Source organism: Brassica rapa, chromosome A03, assembly GCF_000309985.2.
Source record: "Brassica rapa cultivar Chiifu-401-42 chromosome A03, CAAS_Brap_v3.01, whole genome shotgun sequence".
Classification (NCBI taxonomy): Eukaryota; Viridiplantae; Streptophyta; class Magnoliopsida; order Brassicales; family Brassicaceae; genus Brassica; species Brassica rapa.
In genome coordinates, this window is record NC_024797.2 from 37,458,362 (window position 1) to 37,472,459 (window position 14,098).

General features: G+C 40.6%; 2 long non-coding RNA genes across 2 annotated transcripts; both read left to right on the top strand.

Annotated features, from left to right (window-relative positions):
• Positions 1 to 5,145: 5,145 nt before the first annotated feature.
• LOC103849651 lies at positions 5,146 to 6,964 on the top strand. Its single transcript, XR_629522.2, has 2 exons — positions 5,146 to 5,945; positions 5,998 to 6,964. It is a non-coding gene; the product is annotated as an uncharacterized LOC103849651 (long non-coding RNA).
• Positions 6,965 to 7,417: 453 nt separating this feature from the next.
• Positions 7,418 to 9,162, top strand: LOC103849650. Its single transcript, XR_629521.3, has 2 exons — positions 7,418 to 8,394; positions 8,488 to 9,162. It is a non-coding gene; the product is annotated as an uncharacterized LOC103849650 (long non-coding RNA).
• Positions 9,163 to 14,098: the final 4,936 nt, after the last annotated feature.

Consider the following 14,098-nt stretch of genomic DNA (forward strand, 5'->3'; position numbering starts at 1 on the left):
TAAAAAAGAAAATATTTAGTCTAGAATATAACATGGACATATGTATTGACTATATATAGAAGTTGGATGTTATTTTAAAATGACATATGTATAGAGATTTTTCAACCATTACTTCACTGGCACAAAACATTTATAACTGTAAATACCTTCTTTTAAAAGCAAAACTAATAAAAGCGTGTACAACAAATGTATTTTGATATATATATTATATGCATCAAGTTATAAAGGTTGGAAACATTGCAAAACTGTTTGGAGCAAAGTTTTTAACTTCACGATCTTCATCTTGACGTCAGTTCAGTGTCGGTCCTGGCCACAAGCAGAAGAAACATGGACTTCCAGCTGACACGATAATAAGTATTTTCGCGGCCACATATTTATGAAAAGTGACTTTAACCTAGTGGTTTTAAGAGAAATTACCAGTGCTGGAGGTGCTAGGTTCAATTACCCTTAACTGCATTCATTTATTTTGGTCCTAAATATAAAATGGGACACGTGTCACTCCCAGAACGCACAAATTGATGACGTGGCTTCACGGGAGAGAGGCGAACATTTCTTTTATATATATATATATATATTTGTTTTAGGTTTTAGGTTTAGATTTAATATCTACGTTTATGTATATAAGAATATAAAAATATATACTTTTTTTTTTAAATCAAATATTTTGATGATTACATATTAGGTTAAAAACAATATATGTTAATGAATAAAAAATAGAAAAGAGTGGTTTGGTATTAGAATTTAATATATTGGTATTACTAATACTTTTAATTTAAAATAATTACAAAAAAACATCGGTTTTTCGGTTCGATTCAGTTTATGGGTTGAAGAAATATTTAACCGAATGGTTTGAAATAGATTTTGGTTCGGTTTGAAACGTTTTTGGTTCGGTTGGTTCGATTTGACTCGGTTTGGTTCAGTTTTTTTGCCCACCCCTAGATTTTATATTGAATCCAAACTATTGGTGGATCTGTAGATTGACTATTGTTATATATACTAATAATTATATATAATCAACACAATGGATGCGTCACCTTGTGGTCGGCTAGATTACTCTCGAAAGAGGGTAAAGAGGTTCAAATAAAATCAGTGGCGCAAGCTGTTCCGACATACAGTATGTCGTGTTACTTGCTTCCACAAGGCATTGTGGAGAAACTAAAAAGTGCAGTCTCAAATTTTTGGTGGAGCTCGAGCCAAAATAACCGAGGGTTGCATTGGATTGCTTGGGACAAGATTTGTGTTCCACATGATCAAGGTGGACTCGGCTTCTTAGATTTACACGATTTTAATATTGCTTTATTAGCAAAACAACTTTGGAGATTGATACAGTTTCCAAACTCCCTCCTTGCCCGAATTTTGAGAGAACGATACTATAATCGATCAAGCCCCTTGGAAGATCGTAATTTTTACTCCCCTTCTTATGGTTGACGTAGTATTATGGCAGCAAAACCGCTACTAAAATCGGGTTTACAAAAGACTATTGGAGCAGGGCTCAACACATGTGTTTGGACTGAACCTTGGATCCCGGATACTCATGCTAGTCCTCTGAGACCGTCGGATCGCGTTACTTATAGACACCCAAAACTTCTTGTTCATTCCTTCATTAGGCGTGATACAAGAGATTGGGATACTAACCTTCTACTGGAGTACTTCCATCCTGAGGAGATCCCATTGATCCTAAAACTACGCCCAAGCAATACATGGTCTATGGATGGGTATGCATGGAACTATACAAAGTCAGGCGTTTATTCGGTGAAATCAGGATATAACCGGCTACAGATGACCAAAGTGAGCGATTCTGAAGCTCAGATTGTACAACCAAGTATCACTGGTTTACAGAGCCATGTGTGGAGTATCCCTGCCCCGGGGAAGATGAGACATTTTATGTGGCAAGCTTTGACAGGATGTATTGCGACGACCGAAAGACTCGTCTACAGACACCTTGGCACTGATAGGAGCTGTCCTAGATGCGGTGACCCTGAGGAAACCATCAACCATCTTCTTTTTGAATGCCCCCCCCCCCCCCCCGCCCTCTAGGTGTGGGCTTTATCGGACTATCCGTCCCTTCCATATTACTTCCCGAGTACATCTGTTTATCAAAATATGAACTTCCTATTTTGGAAGAAGAAAGACGTGGCCTATATGGAACCACTTATTGAGACCTTCCCATGGATCCTATGGTACATTTGGAAGGCACGTAACGATAAATTGTTCAATGGAAGAGAGGTATCACCCGTTGACACCCTTCAGCTAGCTTCTGTCGAAGCTGAGTGCTGGAGAAAAGCAAACTTACCTGAGGACGAAGAGGAAGAGGAGGTACGATCTGCTCCTTCAGTTACCTTGACACTCCCTAGGTTCCCCCAACTCCCGACCTGTCAAATCGATGCGTCATGGATCGATGATGGCAAGGTCAGTGGACTAGGGTGGTTCTACAAGGACCCAATGGGAATCGAAAGATTTGGATTACAAGGATGTCGGAAAAGCCTATCAGCCCTTCATGCAGAAATGGAAAGACTCATATGGGCGATGTCTTGTTTACGTAAGTTACATTGCACCGCGGTTCAAATGGAGACGGATTGCTCCGACCTGGTGGACATGATTGCAAACCCTACCGACTGGCCGGCCTTTGCCTCCGAGCTCGTCTCTTTCCGACTTCTTAGAGACGGTTTCTCGGAGCTCAGCATCACCCGCATACTCAGGACTAGGAATTTGCGTGCAGATTCTCTCGCTAAAGAGGCGAGATGTAGCGGCACTTTTTTTCCCATATAGATCAGACCCAGCCGGACATAGCGTCTCTTCGGAACGACTCAGACCCGACTACCAATTGATCTTAGAAGATGGGCGTCGTCAAAAAAAAAATTACAAAAAGACATCGGTTTTTTCGGTTTGATTCAGTTTATGGGTTGAGGAAATCTTTAACCAAATGGTTTGAAATAGATTTTGGTTCGGTTTGAAACGGTTGGTTCGATTTGACTCGGTCTGGTTCAGTTTTTTTGCCCACCCCTAGATTTTATATTGAATCCAAACTATTGGTGGATCTGTAGATTGGCTATTGTTATATATACTAATAATTATATATAATCAACACAATAATGTTGCAAAGTTCTTTCAGATTTTTAAAGACATATGGTTTTGACATCTAATTAAATGAAAAAAAATTGAAGAACCAATAATATCATTTCGTTTATACCCGTCATCTATTTTCCCTATAGAACCAGGTTTCTTGCGTTTTCTTGCGTATGGGTTTAGATATCTAAGCCTCAATTTCGGCAGCTCCGCCTCTGTCTCACTTTCGACAGCTCCACCTCTCTCTCAATTTCGACAGCTCCATGTTTGCTTGGCTCCATTTCGACAACTCCGCCTCGAGGATAGCGTAAACCCCATTGCTCTCTCTTTGTACCAGTCGGCGCCGAAGAGGACGGAGGTGGGGGAGACGTGGAGGAGGACGACGGCGTCTCCGGGGCCGGCCCAGCGGACGGCGTAGGCGCTTTCTTCAGAGAGGTCGATTGCGACTCCGGTTTTGCAGCGGGCTCCGGCGGTGGGAGTTGGGGTGGTCTGCGGTTACAGCCCGCGTTCCTCGCTCAGTCAAGCTCGAGCCGAAGTATCGGCCATGAAATCAAGCTCCTCCGGCGCGTCTTTGCTATCAGCTCGTGGTCGTCATGCTCAGCTCCGTCGTCTCGTCGGGGCCCAACCCATGGCCGTGCTCACCTAGCCACTGCGGTTCCTCCTCCGACTCGCCCGTCTTCTCGCAATCCTCATTCGCCGTCAGATAATGCCGCCGTGACCTCAGCTCGAGTCATGGCAGCCAGTTCCGAAGCTCCGGTGTCGTTTCCTCTAACCGTCGTGGCAATTTTCAGATTGAAAAGCTTGGGAATTCCACAATGGTGGATTTCCAATTATTTTCACAGTTGATTCTTGAACCTTTTGGTTCTTCTTGCATTGGCCCTAAGCCTTTTGAAATTGCAAAGATATCCATTCAAATCAACCCTCGACTTTCAGCTGTACATTACAAAACCCTCATATTTGCAGAATGGTCTCTCGCCTCTTGATAGTTCTCAAATCGGCCACGAACTCTGAAATTTGCAAGAATAAACTTGCAATTTCACCCCCAAACATTTCAAAGTGCATTTTAACCCCTGTTAAATGCAAATGAACACTCTAATGCAATACACATCTAAATGCATCCTAAAATCATTAAACTATATTAATAACAAATGCTAAAACTCATAAAAATAATAAGAGATCAGCGGAGAAGCTAAGCAAAAAATCACAAAACAATATATTTAAAGTTAAGGTAAAAATGTTCGATTGAATTATTCAAACGAAGTAAATATGAAATGTTAGTTGCATCAAATAACATAATCCTATAGACATTTTCCCACGGCGTAGCGCGGGTGTAGACCTAGTCTATCTATAACAATAAAGTAGACTTACCACCCTTCTCCTGATGCCACTTCACCCTTGAAAGAGGGGTGTTTTGCGCCACGTGTCGGCCAATCCCTGAAACTTAAAAAACATACTATCGATTTGGACTTTTAAAGCTCTCTAGGTCTAGATTCATAGCAGCCCAAACTAAGCCTTTTATTAAACCTCCCTCTTCTTAGTGTTTCCGTCTCTTCCTTTTAACCTTACCAGAAACAAAACGTTTCCATTAGCGTTTATGGTATAAAGCTTAATACAAACAACGACGCTTTTTTCACAACTTTAAACCATCTGCGCCACCGCCCTGCAGTCTCTGATCTAACCGCAAATGTCAAGCCTGCCATCGCTCTCTCTCAGGCTTCAAACCCTTTCAGTATTAAATCCAGAGACTCTCACTTCCATTCTAGACCCTCTCAGTCAGAGCCTCGATAGGTTCTCTCTTGCCGGATTCGCGGTTCAAGATTACACTGATTCGTATGAGAGTAACAAATGGTAGCAGCAACAGGCGTGATGGGTTATCAATATCTGAGCTTCTGATGTCCCCGGAGATTTTCAAAGCTGTGAATAATGGAGGAATTCAGAAACTCTTTCCTATTCATGTACGCTCTTCTTTCTGAAAATGGGGTCAATTAAAGTTATTTGTTTTTTTTAATTCAGTATTGATGTCGGTTGTCTGTATGGAAAGCTTTGCTTGAGCCAGGATGCAAGGTGTGCTACGAAATGAACTAGAAAGATTCTTGCTTTTGGAATACCCATCATTGACAGAATCATAAAATTCAACTCTAAACACATGTTTGTTAATCCTATGATTATTCTTGTGTATCTGAGGACTCAAAGATTTTAGTAGGGAATTTGATGACGCCTTCTCGAGATGGTGGTTTATGAAAGTTTTGTTGAGTCTTCTACCAATAATAATGCAAAATAAAGTAGACTTACCTCCCTTCTCCTGCTCCCACATCACCCTTGAAATGAGGGCGTTTTGGGCCACGTGTCGGCCAATCCCTGAAACTTAAAAAATGTACTATCGATTTGGACTTTTAAAGCTCTCTAGGTCTAGATTCATATCAGTCCAACCTAAGCCTTTTATTAAATCTCCCTCTTCTTAGTGTTGCCGTCTCTTCCTTTTCACCTTACCAGAAGCAAAACGTTTCCATTAGCGTTTATGGTATAAAGCTTAATACAAACAACGACGCTCTTTTCACCACTTTATTCCATCTGCACCCCCGCCCTGCAGTCTCTGATCTAACCGCAAATGTCAAGCCTACCATCGCTCTCTCTCAGGTTTCAAACCCTTTCAGTATTAAAGCCAGAGACTCTCACTTCCATTATAGACCCTCTCAGTCAGAGTCTCGATAGGTTCTCTCTTGCCGGATTCACAGTTCAAGATTACACTGATTCGTATGAGAGTAACGAATGGTAGCAGCAACAGGCGTGATGGGTTATCAGTATCTGAGCTTCTGATATCCCCGGAGATTTTCAAAGCTGTGAATAATGGAGGAATTCAGAAATTCTTTCCTATTCATGTACGCTCTTCTTTCTGAAAATGTTATTGATGTCGGTTGTTTGTATGGAAAGCTGTGCTTGAGCCAGGATGCAAGGTGTGCTACGAAATGAACTAGAAAGATTCTTGCTTTTGGAATTCCCATCATTGACAGAATCATAAAATTCAACTCTAAACACAGGTTTTTAAATCCTATGATTGTACTTGTGTATTTGAGGACTCAAAGATTTTAGTAGGGAATTTGATGACGCCTTCTAGAGATGATGGTTTATGAAAGCTTTGTTGAGTCTTCTACCAATAATAATGCAAAATAAAGTAGACTTACCTCCCTTCTCCTGCTGCCACATTACCCTTGAAAGAGGGACGTTTTGCGCCACGTGTCGGCCAATCCCTGAAACTTAAAAAATGTACTATCGATTTTGACTTTTAAAGCTCTCTAGGTCTAGATTCATATCAGCCCAACCTAAGCCTTTTATTAAATCTCCCTCTTCTTAGTGTTGTCGTCTCTTCCTTTTCACCTTACCAGAATAAAACGTTTCCATTGGCGTTTATGGTATAAAGCTTAATACAAACAACGACGCTCTTTTCACCACCTTATTCCATATGCGCCACCGTCCTGCAGTCTCTGATCTAACCGCGAATGTCAAGCCTACCATCGCTCTCTCTCTCTCTCAGGCTTCAAAACCCTTTCAGTATTAAAGCCAGAGACTCTCACTTCCATTCTAGGCCTTCTCAGTCAGAGCCTCGATAGGTTCTCTCTTGCCGGATCCGCGGTTCATGATTACATTGATTCGTATGAGAGTAACGAAACAGGCGTGATGGGTTATCAGTATCTGAGCTTCTGATGTCCCCGGAGATTTTCAAAGCTGTGAATAATGGAGGAATTCAGAAACTCTTTCCTATTCATGTACGCTCTTCTTTCTGAAAATGGGGTCAATCAAAGTTATTTGTTTTTTTTTAACTCAGTATTGATGTCGGTTGTTTGTATGGAAAGTTGTGCTTGAGCCAGGATGCAAGGTGTGCTACGAAATGAACTAGAAAGATTCTTGCTTTTGGAATTCCCATCATTGACAGAATCATAAAATTCAAATCTAAACACAAGTTTTTTAATCCTATGATTGTACTTGTGTATTTGAGGACTCAAAGATTTTAGTAGGGAATTTGATGACGCCTTCTAGAGATGGTGGTTTATGAAAGCTTTGTTGAGTCTTCTACCAATAATAATGCAAAATAAAGTAGATTTACCTCCCTTCTCCTGCTGCCACATCACCCTCGAAAGAGGGGCGTTTTGCGCCACGTGTCGGCCAATCCCTGAAACTTAAAAAATGTACTATCGATTTGGACTTTTAAAGCTCTCTAGGTCTAGATTCATATCAGCCCAAACTAAGCCTTTTATTAAATCTCTCTCTTCTTAGTGTTGCCGTCTCTTCCTTTTCACCTTACCAGAAACAAAATGTTTCCATTAGCGTTTATGGTATAAAGCTTAATACAAACAACGACGCTCTTTTCACCACCTTATTCCATCTGCGCCACCGTCCTGCAGTCTCTGATCTAACTGCAAATGTCAAGCCTACCATCGCTCTCTCTCAGGCTTCAAACCCTTTCAGTATTAAAGCCAGAGACTCTCACTTCCATTCTAGGCCCTCTCAGTCAGAGCCTCGATAGGTTCTCTCTTGCCAGATTCGCGGTTCAAGATTACACTGATTCGTATGAGAGTAACAAATGGTAGCAGCAACAGGCTTGATGGGTTATCAGTATCTGAGTTTCTGATGTCCCCGGAGATTTTTACAGCTGTGAATAATGGAGGAATTCAGAAACTCTTTCCTATTCATGTACGCTCTTCTTTCTGAAAATGGGGTCAATCAAAGTTATTTGTTTTTTTTAAACTATGTATTGATGTTGGTTGTTTGTATGGAAAGTTGTGCTTGAGCCAGGATGCAAGGTGTGCTACGAAATGAACTAGAAATATTCTTGCTTTTGGAGTTCCCATCATTGACACAATCATAAAATTCAACTCTAAACACATGTTTGTTAATCCTATGATTGTACTTGTGTATTTGAGGACTCAAAGATTTTAGTAGGGAATTTGATGACGCCTTTTAGAGATGATGGTTTATGAAAGCTTCGTTGAGTGTTCTACCAATAATAATGCAAGTATTTTTCATTTATCTCAGTCTTTCTCTATGTATGCGAAACTATAATAAGTCTACAAGGCACAGTAAGACACATGATTCACTCTCCTCTGTGCCAAACTATATCCAGATGTTCTAGAACTATTCAGTTCCATGAAACTTTGAAGAAGTCTACAAGGCACAGTTGATCTGCTGTAGAGAAGCCTTTGACTACTTCTTTGTAGCTCCACTCCTTTCCAGTAACAAGTAGTGTTTCGTCTGTGCAAACGGGTTCACGTTGATTGTATGATTGGATATATGTAAACATGAGATGAAGACTGCCTCATCCACCTTTCACAGGTTGCTTTCAAATTCCCTTATTAACAGTTTTGAAAGATTCATGATTGGTTTTTTTTACAGTTTCCTACTTTTCCTTTTTTTTTAAATGTGTAGGCATGTATTGGTAATAGGAAGAAGGGTGAAACTGCTCTCATGTATGTGGCCGTTAATGGGAAGAAGCTTGTGATTAGAACTCTTTCTCAGGAGGAGAAGATTCCTCAGATCAGCTTCGATCTGGTCTTTGAGAAGGAGTTTGAACTCTCCCACTCCTTGGTGAGAGAAAGGGTCTACTTCATTGACTACAAAACGCCCGACCTCGATGAATAGGTGGACTCCTCTTCTTCTGAGGATTACTCTTCTTCTGACTCAGAAGAAGAGGAGGAAGTGGAGGTCCCTTCAACTGCACTGCCAATGTAAGTGCTGGAGCTGCTGCTTCGAGTGTTGTCAAGGCTGACTCAAAGCCTGAAGAAGTGAATCGTGAATCAGACGAGGATGATGAAGGCTCTGATGAATTAGTGAGTCTTTGCATTTCGTAACGATCAACGTTGAATGCTGCCTCTGTAATGTATAAGGCTATCATTCAATCAGCCTAATTAAGAATCTGAAAATGCTTCTAGGATTTAATATCTCTTTGAGAGACGGCTAAGCTTTTTAAGATTTTAGTATAAGAAAGAACAAATAAGCAAAGTTTTTTTTTGTTATTGTGATTTCAGCCATGGCTGGGTCAAAGTGTACCGGTTTATGTTTGTTGTAATTTGAACATTTGTTCAGCATAGGAAGTTTACCATATTCTGTTATACAAATATAAAATATTTTTGCTCTGAAACAATAAACTGAATGTCATTTAGGGATATGGTTTGCTCATATAAATACAAGAGCTTTACTTCATCATCATCGCTTATTAAGTTACAAAATTGAAACGTGTTACAAGTATGGATTTGATTTGGCATCTAAAGCTTCTCTTCCTCATCTCTGTCTTTAACACCTCTGTGAATTAGCATATTGTCGGCATCTACCTCTCCAAGCGTATATATTTTCATAACTCCAGTTCTTTTTATTTCTTTGATTCTTAGTTAGTTCTTGACTGTTTTAAGAAAGTTATATATAAAAAAGGCTTTCTTATAACTATTGAGACATTACTTCCCCTCCCACTCCTCCTACGTTACGGAGCAAATCTACAACTATAAATAAGGATAACTATAAATAATGTTGTTAGTTTCCACAGAACTCATCACTCCCTCCAACTCAATCATTGTATTCTCTTTCAAATCTATAAATATAACTCAGTCACAAATACAGTGAAGTAATGTTAACCCCGGTCTACCTAAACAATTGATATTTGGTGAAAAATGCGGGTCATACGTATCTCTTGAATGGTGATTGTAGAAATTAAAAAATAAACCCAATGGTAAGTAGCATACTACACATTCATTCATTGGACATATTAAAAAGTGATGGATTTAAGTTACGATTCATTTGGTGCGTAAGCAGGACCTAGAGTATTCACGGTTTACGAGAATGTGGGACATCAGCCACCATGGCTCTCAGTCAAATACATAATCACAAAAAATCATCCAGAAAATTACATAGAGGAGGGTGGTTAGCCCAGAGAAAACAAAAACGTAGCAAAATACATGTTGAACTTCTGCCACTAGCCAAATAAACAATCATTTGCAGAAATAGATAATACTGGAACTCAAGTAGTGATATGGATCATTTTTTGTTACATTTCGGACTGGATATGGATAAGTTTTTGTTTGATTTCAGTATGAACTTTGGGTTACAGATTTTATGTTCACATCTACTTTAAATGAAGAGAAAATGCAATTATATATAAAAATTACCAAAAAATTATCCGCGCTTTAGTTCGGGTCAAAATCTAGTATAAATTAAACAAAAAACAAAATTTAACTAAAATTTTACACGTGAGATATAGAAAATTATCTTATAAAATAAATTATGTTGTATGGAATATTCCATCTACTTACAAATAAACGATGTTTAAAGTTTACACATATTAAGAATAAGAAATTTAATTATATAAAACTAAATAAAAAATAAGTTTCTAGTTGATACTATGTATTTTTCCCAAATTCAGAAAAGAATCCTAAAGATGAAATAAAATAGTGACAAAACACCGAGAGGATAGAAAGAAAAAAACTTGAAGTACTAAAAATGGTAGAAATAAAACACATACTAAAAAAATGTAAAGATTTTCATGAAGACCAACCGATAAGTTCTAGTTATATATTTTTCAGCAAACAATTAGATTTTATTAATATCAAAAACACAGTTTAACACATTACATGAAATATAACTTACAACAAATACATTTTAAGAAGAATTTGAAATTGAAAAAGTAATAATATGATGCTAACTAACTCATCAGTAGAATAAACTGATCTGCTAATTTTATTCACTTTGTTCTCGGTCGTATATAGTTTTGTTTTTGGTTGTTGTTTACTGTGATCAAAATAACTTTTTAATTTATAAAAATCATTAAATGCGATTCATCTGTTACATCTTAATCAATCTCAAACACTTCCGCACCAAAAGATAATTTGTATGTGACACATGAAAAATACTTCCTTTTTAGTATTCTCCACTATTTTTGATCAAATCTCGTCTTGTTGATTCCTGTAGAAGAGAAAAGATTCCAAAGTCTTCTCCACCATGTAACCAGCAAGTACTAACCAAAATTGTCATTTTTCTATCGAGCAAACATTCTATAACGGTCCGGTTCCTGGCCCAAAAATTTCCATAAGAGAATGGGCTTCTCTACGACCTATTTGGCAAAGACCTAGGGTTTCCCCCATTTTTTCCCTATAACAGGAATTGCAGCCTCTTCTTTTGTCTCACCACAAATCTGAAGCGAAGCTCTGCAGAGAATTCTAGGAGGCCGAAAACCATAGCCGTCGAACTCTCTCTCTCCTGCGCCATCTCTCTCATCTCTCTCTTCTCTCTCTCTTCCGCGCCGATGCTCTCTCTCTCCTCGCCGTCGCTCTCTCTGTCTCTCCCTCCTCGCCGTCACCGTGTGGTGGTGGTGGTCACCAGATCTCAACCTTCTCTTGTTCTCTTGTTCCCTTGTTCCAGATCCAGATCTAGGCTAAGGTGAAGTGTCTCGAAGCCAACTTTCTCTCATGATTCTGTATACTCCTTTATGTTGGAGTTAGGTTTGATTAGACCTTGTTTGAGAGCTAGGTTGATAGAACATGTTTATTGCTAGGATGATAGATGAATGGATCACGATGCATAAGAACCCTCATACTGTTAACGGGACTTAATGAACTGATTTATGTTGTTGTGATGTTGATTGGTTGATGGGTGATGCTTGTATGATTGGATGTGTAGTCCCATGTATTGTTTGTGATTAAACCTAGGATGGTAGAAAGAAGCGAATGCTGAGATGATAGATGACTATTGATTGTTAATGATACTATAAGTAGAACTTGAGTGCGATGTGTAATGTGTGTGACACCGACAACGGGTGGCGTCTAGTGAACGAGTATGAGTACGAGTCTAAGTGTAAATGAATGAGGATGAAAATGAGAAAATGAAAGTGAATAAGGATGTGAACGGATAAGTGAATGTGGTTGTGAATGAGATTGGATAAGTGAATAACGTTAAGCATGAGTTTGGGGAATCATATTGGATAGAGGGCGTACGTGGATTAGTTCTATGCTAGGCACCCATAGGAGCTGTTGGTGGAACCCACATGAATATGGGGTAGTGGTCTAGCGAGAGCTACCCACGGAGTATGAGAAGACGAGCCAACCGCGAAAGGCGGGATATAAAAACGTGCATTGTAGAGTCCTTAGTTCACGATTGGGTATCTGGGTGTTAAAGGTGTCATAAGATTGAGTCGGTCTTGTGTGTCGAGTCGGTTAAGTCTATGGTTTGACGTGTGTGGCAATGAGTGAGATCATTGTATTGATTGATCGCTAGGTTGTTAGAAATGTATAGAATCGAATGTTTGGAAATAAATGATGATGATATGAAATGTTAAGATGCATTAACTGATTGTAGTGGCTAGTCAGCCCTAGTTCTTGCATAGAGTAGTGTAGAGTGTCATGCGGGCAGGCTGGTACAGAGTCACTTTACTGAGTAACTTGTTGCTCATCCCTCCCTTTCCATTTTCCTGTGCACAGGACTGTAAGTAGAAGTATATCGATGTGGGTGTGACGGTATTTCAAAGAAGGTTATGCGTCCGTCGACTCTTGGGACCAGTAACGAGAGATGTAGGGTTGTCTAAATGAGTAGACACGTGTCCATAACGCCCTTTCGATAACCCCGGTCGGACGCCGGGGGATCGGGCTGTTACAATTGGTATCAGAGCGGGTTAAGATCCCTTAGTTCTGTCATAAGGGATCAGCATTTCCGATGTTTAAAAAAAAATAAAAAAATATTTGATTGTGAAAATTACTATGTATTTTCAGATTGTGAAAAGAGTATTGAAACCCCACTATATCCATACTTCTATTATGGTTCTGATCGAAATTTCATTGCAGGATGTTTTCGCTTGACCATTATGAGTGGAAGATGCCGCATATGCACTACGGAGGGAAGAACACCAGGGAGTATGCCCGTAGGCACCACCGTGACATGGAGGGTAACTGGGTGCTACCCATGTTCCCGGATCCTGAAGAGCAGTACAGGGAGTTTCCGTTCAGGTACCCGCACGAGCAGACCGTGAGGCGTAAAGTGTTGATGCCACATTTCCAGAGGATGGCTATGGAGGAACGCATACTACAGGGCCATGCGAGGTTCCAGCTTGCAACTGAAGGGGGGCCCCCGAGGAAGCATGGCTGTCCATGCAAGACGCCAAGTGCAGCGGGGGGAACCCCAACGGCGTTCACCGGGAAGTGTCAGTGTGGAGTACTGATCAGGAATGCTCAAGAGAACCGATCAGTTGCTGGATACACAGAGGACTTCATCAATCAAGCCAAGCTGTGCAAGCCGAAGAATGCAGAGACATGGTGCAGATGGTATAAGAACGGGCTTCGCAAGGATATCCAGGCTCAGTTGAGGGGTGTTTTGGAGCCTCTAGAGTTCGCGCTAGTGAGGCGGATGGCAGGCTTCGCCATGGAGGCAGAGGAGAAGATTGCAGCCAATGTGGCCACTCTCTCGAGTATAGAAGAAGGGAATCCGGGAATGGACGATGAAGGCCAGGAGGTGCTGGTTGGGGGACTCGCTAAGAGAAAGCGGGGATGTCCGCGGAAACCTTCTACAGGGACATGTGATTGTGATGTACCGGTCCATATGGTGCAGAAGCCACTCAAGGTGAGAGATTACCTGGAGGATTTCTTGGATACGGCCAAGAGGTGTCAACCGAAGCTAGCAGAGGAGTGGTGTCAACTCCTTAGGGCTGGACTACGCGGAGATATTCATGAAGAGCTCGTGGGGGTTCTGGAGCCTCTGGAATTTGCGTTGGTGAAAAGAATGGCCAGTCAAGCACTACACGCAGAGGAGTGGTTGGCGGAAGGAGAGGCGGAGGCCGAGTATGATCGCTTCGCAGAGGGTGATGAAGACCTGGAACCTTCACTAGGGAATGATGGCGCGGGTGGTCCTGGACCCGAGACCAACTGTGTCTCGCCATGTTAATGTGGCTAGACGAGATCCTAGGGACAATTCGTAGGAGTAGGACACGTGATTAGCTATTGGTTTTATTTATTTATTGGTTATTGGAGTTGGTGTTCTTTCCATTCTTTACGGCATTCTGTGTATG